Source organism: Poecilia formosa, unplaced genomic scaffold, assembly GCF_000485575.1.
Source record: "Poecilia formosa unplaced genomic scaffold, Poecilia_formosa-5.1.2 Scaffold117, whole genome shotgun sequence".
Classification (NCBI taxonomy): Eukaryota; Metazoa; Chordata; class Actinopteri; order Cyprinodontiformes; family Poeciliidae; genus Poecilia; species Poecilia formosa.
Window position 1 is genome coordinate 725,733 of NW_006800056.1, and position 8,298 is coordinate 734,030.

At 37.7% G+C, this 8,298-nt stretch overlaps 1 long non-coding RNA gene across 2 annotated transcripts in view; it reads right to left on the reverse strand.

The window, feature by feature from the left end:
• LOC103143888 (uncharacterized) overlaps positions 1-5,685 on the reverse strand; it is a 31,361-nt gene extending 25,676 nt beyond the window's left edge. For both annotated transcript variants that reach the window (XR_476850.2, XR_001663126.1), the window contains exons 1-2: positions 5,651-5,685; positions 736-866 (exon numbers count right to left, since the gene is read on the reverse strand). This is a non-coding gene — a long non-coding RNA (uncharacterized LOC103143888). The remainder of the gene's footprint in view (positions 1-735; positions 867-5,650) is intronic.
• Positions 5,686-8,298: the final 2,613 nt, after the last annotated feature.

Here is an 8,298-nt window from a genome sequence, read left to right on the forward strand (position 1 = left end):
GTTTTTAGGACAAGAGAAAAAAAACAAGACTTTACTTTTCTTTAAAGATATTGTTAAGCAGTGGTGACATCAATAACTAAAAGCTTAGTTGTACTAACTCTAAAGCATTTAGCTTTAGGGTTAGTAAACATTAGTTCTGATAATGTTGCTCGAATGTAATTAGCAGAAGCTAATGCTAAAGCTCTAAACCAAATTTAAATTTTATCTACGTTGAAAGACTACAACCCTCAAGCGCCAATTAAATTTTTAAATTATTTAAATGCTGTATAATGCCCTCAGATATTGTACTAAATGGTTCTCTATTGTGTTTTATTTTATTCCTGTACATTTCTCGTTTTAAATAAAGTTATTGGGGAAAAAAAGCGAGACTACACAAGAAGAGAAAGGATGCCTATTCTCTAGATCTATTTGTCCATCTAGTGGTGGCAGTAATGCACTGAAAGCAGTCTGGAAACAGCCATTAAATCAAAAGAAGAAGAGAGGGAAAGGAACTGATGCATAAACAGTCTACACTCACGTCAAAAGAGCATGAATATAAAAGTCTAACTATTTGAAGAATAGTCGATATCTAAACCTTTAACACAAAGTTTACAAAAAGCCACTTAAAATAGCTCTTTAGAAATCATAGAGAGAAAACTAAGCTAAGGGAAGATAAAGATGCACTAAATATTTTCAAAATTAGCACAAGTGCTAAACTTATCAAAGCAATAAGCATATTAGTGGGAGTGAACTCACCACTGTTGTTAAGGATGTAGAATCAGCTCCTGCCAATCTGTGATGGTGTGGGAAGCGGAGAGAAGACAGCGTTACATGAGTGGACTCGGACAAAATGAAGGGCACTTTGAGAAACTGGAAAGTTTGGGTCCCTGGGAAGTAAACACAGAGAAATGAGGGCAGTTTAAATTTTTGCACAATAATAATCCACTGTTTTGTCCTGGTTTGCTCACTGGAATCTGTTGTGTAACAACGTAGCAGTGACTCCAGTGATTTTAAACGTTAACCGGCTTATTCAGGTGATTAGTTAATCCAAATTTTCTTCATTAAACAGATCAAAGTTTCAAACAGTTTTTAGCCTGTGAAGCTTGCTCCTTGATTTGCTTTGAGTTTAGGAAAAATTAAAGGTTAACAGGAAATGCAGAAACAATAACAGTTGTGTAAAACTTTTGTTTTCTACTGGATTCTGTTCAAAGCAGTTAGGACCATAAAAAGTCCAGACAAACTAAACCAGTAAACGTGCTCTGCTAGGTCAGTGCTGTGCATTCACTGAACCTTTAATAATTACAGTATTTTTAACAAACAGTTGCAGGTTGATGGAGCTGGAGCTCCTGACCTGAAGCACCACAAGCATCGTGTTGCTGTTTCGTGATGGACTGACCACATAATTGCTTAAATAAGCAGACACACAGACATGAGCTCCTAATAAAGAGCTTGTTGTGTCTGCTGATGCTCATCCTCCATGCGTGTGCACCATCAGCCACGTCCATCAGCCCACACCTGACATTCCTACAACTGTGTTTTTAAAAGGCCTCCTTTTTATTTTTGCTGCTACTGTCAGATTTCTACCATGTTGACAGCGCTGGAGGGGAAGAGCAGCTTCAGGCCGAGGAGTGTTGACAGCCTTGGTGTAAGCCTAACTGCTCCCGCCGCTGTTGGTGGGCTTACAGGTGGGAGGTAAAGGCTGCTGTTAGGAGCTCAGGCCTATTTCAATTTGAATGAGATCAATGGAGCTCGAACACAGACTCGAACACAGACTCTTCTCTGTTTTTTTTAATACCTGTACTTCAGTCCAGCACCAAGCAAGATAAGAAAGCACACTCTCCCAAGCTTTGACAATCAAATTAGATTTCTGGGATGTATCACACCGCTCCCCGGGCATAGGTCTGCTAATCCAATCATGGAGTGCAAAGACTCTCTCCCCACTCCAAGATAACATGCACAAAATGAAATGTTTTATATGAGCCGGATGTCTGAATGAAGCAATCACACAAAGACTCCCTGATCCTGTTTGCTACAATCACTTCCCAGTTACACCATCTTATTTATTTTTTTTTTTTTACAACTTTTCCTTTTCAATTGTGTCCAGGCAATAGTTTTTATTCATTATGGTGTTAAAAAAAATCAAGGAACATGCAAAACATGACAGAAATTGTGGGACAAGGTTGCTGAGCACTTGGCCAAAAGTTACTGAAAAGCAACGTTGTTACATTTGGAGCATAAAACCTGTGCAGGTTAGAGAACATGTTAGAGAGGAGCTGACAGACAGGCGAAGAGGAGCAAAGAGGATTACAAAGATTAAATACCACTTCTTAAAATGCAGTTAACTCGCAGTCCTACAAAGGTATTTGAGAAAGTATTAGCTTACTGGTGTGCATACATCAATGTACATCTAAATAAATTAAAATTTGTGTTCCAATGAGTTTGTCAGATTACAAGTCACAACCTTTATGCAGGTATCAAACATACTTTTCATTAAATCCACATTTCTGTTTTAAGATTAGTTTTCATTGGTTTGATGTAATATTAGAATATCTTAAATATTGTGTTTTCATTAGCTGTCAACAGAAAATCATATTAACAATAAGGGTTTGAAAACATTAGTTCACTATATTAATGAGCATTTAAAACATATTCTACTTTATTGAGATCCATCTGCTCGTAGTATTCCAGCTTCATTATTCATATTTAACTCACAAAATATAAAATGTTCAGGATATATTTTACATTAAAGGTATGATGGATTATGTTCATGCATTTGGCAGAAGCTTTTAACCAAGGCGACTTACACATGCGGACATAACGATACAGTTAAAAGCCAATACCTTTTTTGTGTGATAAAATCTGACATTTTCACTGGGACTTTTGAGAGCCACTGCAGCAGCAGTGAATGGAAGCAGCAGAAAGTCGCTCTTCCTACCCGTAATCAGCCTGAGTTTGAGATGTTTTAGCTACACTGAAGCAGCTGTCATATTCTTACTCTGAGGACTCTATTCCACCTTCTAAAAGACGTCAGCTCAAACTAATGAGACACCACCGTCTCCTCCACTCACCAGCTGCATGCACACAGACTTGGCAGATTTTTTACACTGGATGCCCTTCCTGATTCAACCCCCATGATCATCTCTGGGAAGGAACCGCATACTTGTGGAGTAAGAAGGTGAAGGTAAAATACTGACAACACTGTAAACACACTCCCTCTCATTTGGCTCACACACAGACAAAAAAAAAAAACAACCAATGCAACCAAATAACGCCTTTAACTAAAAAAAATACAAAAATCTCACGCACATTTTCTGCATGTGTCTAGGCATCAATCCACCATATTCCCATAAAGTCTTTCAAGAAATGGGTTTCTGGTTCTACAATCTGACATTTAAGGTTTAACAAAAGAGGCCAACTCTTCTGAATCCCAAGCAAATCAATTTTTGATATTTTCTCAGGTTCATGGAGCTGAATAAGGTTCTTAGCACGTATTTTTCTTTTTAATTCAAAGGAGATCAATAAAAAGTGCTATGAAGCACTTGTCCAGTTGCTTTGACAAAACAAAAGGACTTCAGAAGTGGTCTGACTTCTCGCCATGCAGCTGACCGCCCCGTGCAATAAAGAAGCAGGAATTAATTCTGCTAAGAGATGATTGATTAAAGGACGAACACTGGATTAAAATCAATAGCTGCACTGCAGTGCTCAAGTTGAATTTTATTGTTTTAACTATGTTCACTGCCCCCCAGCTACAGTTTGGGATTGATTTATCGAGTAGCCTTTTGTGCACTGAAGGCAGATTTTTAAGCAAAGGAAATATTCATGAACGTTTCTCAGGCGGCTCGTCTGAGGTAAAGAAACAATAAGAAAACTACTACTGGTTGCTGAGTCCTGCGCGGCGCTTTATGACAGCATCCGTTGTGGCAGCTCAGAGTTGTAGGAGATGTTTTTCACCACCCTCAGCACAGCATCGCTTTAATGGCCAACATGGGAATACCGCCAGCCGGTTTAAAAGTTCAGACTGAAATACGGAGTTGTAATTTTTTTTTTCTCTTTTTTAACTTGAGTCAAAAGTGACACTTTAAAAACAAGTAGAAGTTTGCATGATAATGTGGCGTGACATAAGCAGGAGGCAGAATGTGAGGAGCAGAGAGAGTTAAGAATCAAAGGGAAAGTTTGGCAGGAAGCGGAGGAGAACGTCGACTTTTGATACCACATCTGGAGAAGTGAAGCGAAACAGGAGAAAAATACAGCACTGAGATGGTATTCCTAACAAAGAAAGAGAAGCTCTGCTCAGGTAGCGCCGCGGTAAAAATAGGGGGGGGAGAAAACACACTTTGAGGTTTTTTCCTCCCCTGAAAGCTGCAGAGATGAGTGCAGCATCGGAAAAAGTTCATTGTATTGTTTTTCTTTTATTGTGCCACACAATGACACAGAGGATAAAACTGATGAAGCACAGTAACACTGGTCCTGTATGTAATTAGTGCGTATTGACAGCTGTACAGCGGCCATTAGAAGCTGCAGAGCAGCTCTGTGTCACCAGGAATTAATGCTCCGGGCTGTAAAGCTGCCTGTTACTGCCATGCTTTACTACAAAGCCTTACTGCAGGCGGCTGCCTGGCCGAGCGACACTTCATAGTGATCTGCTTCCTGCATGAAACAATGCCTTCCAGAAACGGATACAAACACTCAGAATTAAGCACCCAGATAGCAGGTGTGGGTGTGTTCAGATGCAGACCAGCTGAAGAGTGGAGTCCTCAGAAAAGGAGAGATAACAGCAACAGTAGCTGTGTTTCCATTGGCCATAGGATGCGCAAATTGAAATTACAATATAAATGCTAAAAGCAGAAAGAACAGGAGCTTCTTAAAGAGACAGAGGCCACATTGAGGCATCAAATTGTGACATTTGAAATCACAATTTTTATAACAACTGAAGGTAACATAGTTACTTGATTGTGCTACAAAATGCCATTATGTGTCTGTAAGTCCATAATACCTTTAATCATGTGTTACCGGCTGAAGCTAATGTGGTAATTCTGTTCAATATGAAAAGTTGTGATATGGAAAATATAAGACACATACAATCAACTTCCATCTTACATTTTTCTATGAAAATAAAAATACATAACTTTGCTTTTAACTATTTTAATAGCTTTTACAACTTTATTGAATATGTCAGCATTTTAGCTTTTAATTGTAGTCATTGTTTTCACAAAATAACATTTTATCTCTTTCACAAAAAATAACTACAAAACTAAAAATGGTGAAATGCTCCTTTAATGCTGTATCTTTACTAAGCTTCACACACAGGAAGCCATTACTTGCTCACCAAATGTCATAAAATTATGGGGTTTTTTTTCAATAACTCATAAAGAAATGTTCATTTTACAAACAACCACACAAAGGACCAAAATTAAAGTCTTTTGTGTGAGAACTGTTTCGAAAAGTGCAAAATACAATAAGTTCAAAGTGAATTCAGAGATCCTTCAGCTTTTTCTCAACTAGCTTAGCACACATGCAAAAAGTCCGCTAGCATTAGCATTAATTAGCCTCCAGAAATATGCCCCCTTTTCTCCACAATACCAATCACAAAATGCATAAAATGACTCACAAGTTGACTCTTCAACTCTTAAAGGACACCAACACATATGCATCAAAATACAGTTATACTGACCTGTGACTCAGAAAAGATCAGACACACAATGAACCATAGACATAATATAAGCATAGACGCCTCATGGACCGCTCCGGCGCAGGAAATACGGCGGCCATCTTGGAGCGTATGCCCTCCTACTTTGCTCAATCAAAACAGCAGAAGATGCCTCAGGTATGAGATACATCCTAAATCTTCCGTTTTTGTTTTGAAAATCTCCTAAAGACACGATGTGAGGAAGAAGAGGGAGATATCTATAAAGAGAGACGGATTCACTGCAGCACGGATGAATCTCACATCGGATTTTGGACTCGTCGGCTGAAAAACATAAACATATATACACTATTAATCATTATTTATTTGTGCCATTATTAATCTTTATTTATTAGTGTTTGTATAGTTATATAAAATATGTATTGATATTACTAAATAATTTATTAAATAAATTATGAACGGGTGTGTGCTTTGTAATATGCTCTTCATACATCGATATCAGAATATTCCATTCCTATTCTATTGTTATAGCCACTAAGCATATTTAACTATGATGAACTATGTATTAAAAACATACTTAAAAAATACAATTGTTTATAAATGTTGCTTTGATAGATGTTTGAATATGGTTTACAGTAACAAAAAGTGTTATGATCGATTAAATCCGCTGATACGTCATAGTGCCTGCTAAACACATAACGCTGAGTGGAGTGGAGTACCGCTCCAAGATGGCCGCCCTAAATCTTGTCAGCGACAATAGGCGAGAGCGGTCCATGAGGGTCTATCCTTATATTATGTCTGTGCAATGAACCTCCATTAGCATCTAACAGGAAGGTTTATCTTCTTCTGTATGCCCAACCTTCTCTATGCTACCAATACGGCAGGCGCCCCTAGTGGTTGTATGTAGAATCGCACCGAATAAGTAAACACTAAAGAAGTTACAACAAAGAAAGGAGGATAGAAAACTAAAAATAATGTTGGGGTACCTGTTAACAGGTGCCACCTGTCAGAGAGGACTCTTTTTAATCTGGTGTTGTCCTACAAGCTAAACATCTGCACTGTGAAAGTCAGACAAACTCTTCTCTCTGATCATTTGCTTGTATTGTTTACAACTGGGATGTCTAGGAGGAGGGAATGCTATGGATCTTGCAACATATAATGTGCAAGATCCAAACTATATTGAATATGTCAATATAGTTGACATATATTATCTAAAATACCCATTCTTTCATTTTAATTCTATTCAGGGTGGAGGAGCTCACAGATCTCCTTAATTCTACATGTTATTGATATCTTGAACTCTGCTTATCCACTAAACACCAAATTCTTGAATCCCCCCTCAGCTCAGACTGAGTGAAAATACTCCCTCTCTGACGTCAGTGGAGACGCACAGAGAGGAGATAGAAATCAGATACTGTTCAAATACCTAAACGTTACTAAAGCATGTAAAATCACTTATTAATCAAGACCAACAGTTTAATACTGTAGCTCATTCTTTAATGTCTGTTATGCTACCTATCTTGCTGAATCCATGCTCTGTGTGAAAAGTTTCAGAAGTTTTTTATGGATAAAATCTCTGAGGTGAGGCTGACTCCGGTCAGGGTGTCTCACACCCCTCTGGATCCCCTTCATGCTTCTGCTGCCTTGAAAACTTTGAACCGTTGACACTTTCTCCTTTGAAGCACATTGTTCATCTAATGAGGCTTTCTAACTCACCCATGGACATTATTCCCTCTCGTCTGTTTAAGGACATTTTTCACACTATGGATCCAACCATTGTAAATCTGCTGCCTTTCATCAGGCTGTGCACCAGCAGCCACTCTTGGAAAAAAAAAAGGGTATTGACCCAGGAGTGTTTTCAAACTATAGACCATTATCTAAAATACCCATTCTTTCAAAGATTTTAGAGAAAGTATTTTTGATTCCTTCAGTCTATTTGAGAGCCAACAGCATGTCTGGTTTCAGTCTGGTTTCAGATCACAGAGACTGTCTCTAAAAGACCTGACCTTTTAACTGCTGATTCATCAGACTCTGATGTTTTAGCGTTTGTTGATCTATCTCAATCATATTTGACTGTCAGGAGTATGTTTTATATTCGGTAGTGGAGAAACTGATCTTCATTCAGGGCCTGTAACTATGTGAGCTGCAAGGTTTCTCTTAAATTCTATAAAAAATAAAAGTGAAACAACTTTTTGCAGTGCCTGTACCAAAACTGTGGTTTTCTTCTCTGTAAAGATGGTTGATACTGCTGAATCTTTTACATCAATGCTTAAAACTCATTTTTAATGTTTGTCTTCTAATAATACTGGGCTTATCGATCTGAATATCCTTACTATCAATACCAAGTGTAATGGGATTAATACTTTTGTTTGCAGTTTCTTCTTTATATGTTCAGCAAATTACTAAAATTTTCTCAGAGTTTATGCCAGCGCATATGTAGAATTTAAAATGTCAAATACCAAGAGCCTACATTTTAAATCTTAGAGCAGGATTTCAAATCTTTGTCATGTTTACACTCAAATTTAATCTATTATTATCTTCAGAAAGCAGCTGAAAACTGAAACTCAGAAATATGCACCTATATATACAGGTGCTGGTCATAAAATTAGAATATTGTGATAAAGTTCATTATTTTCCATAATGTCATGATAAAAATTAAATTGTCATATATTTTA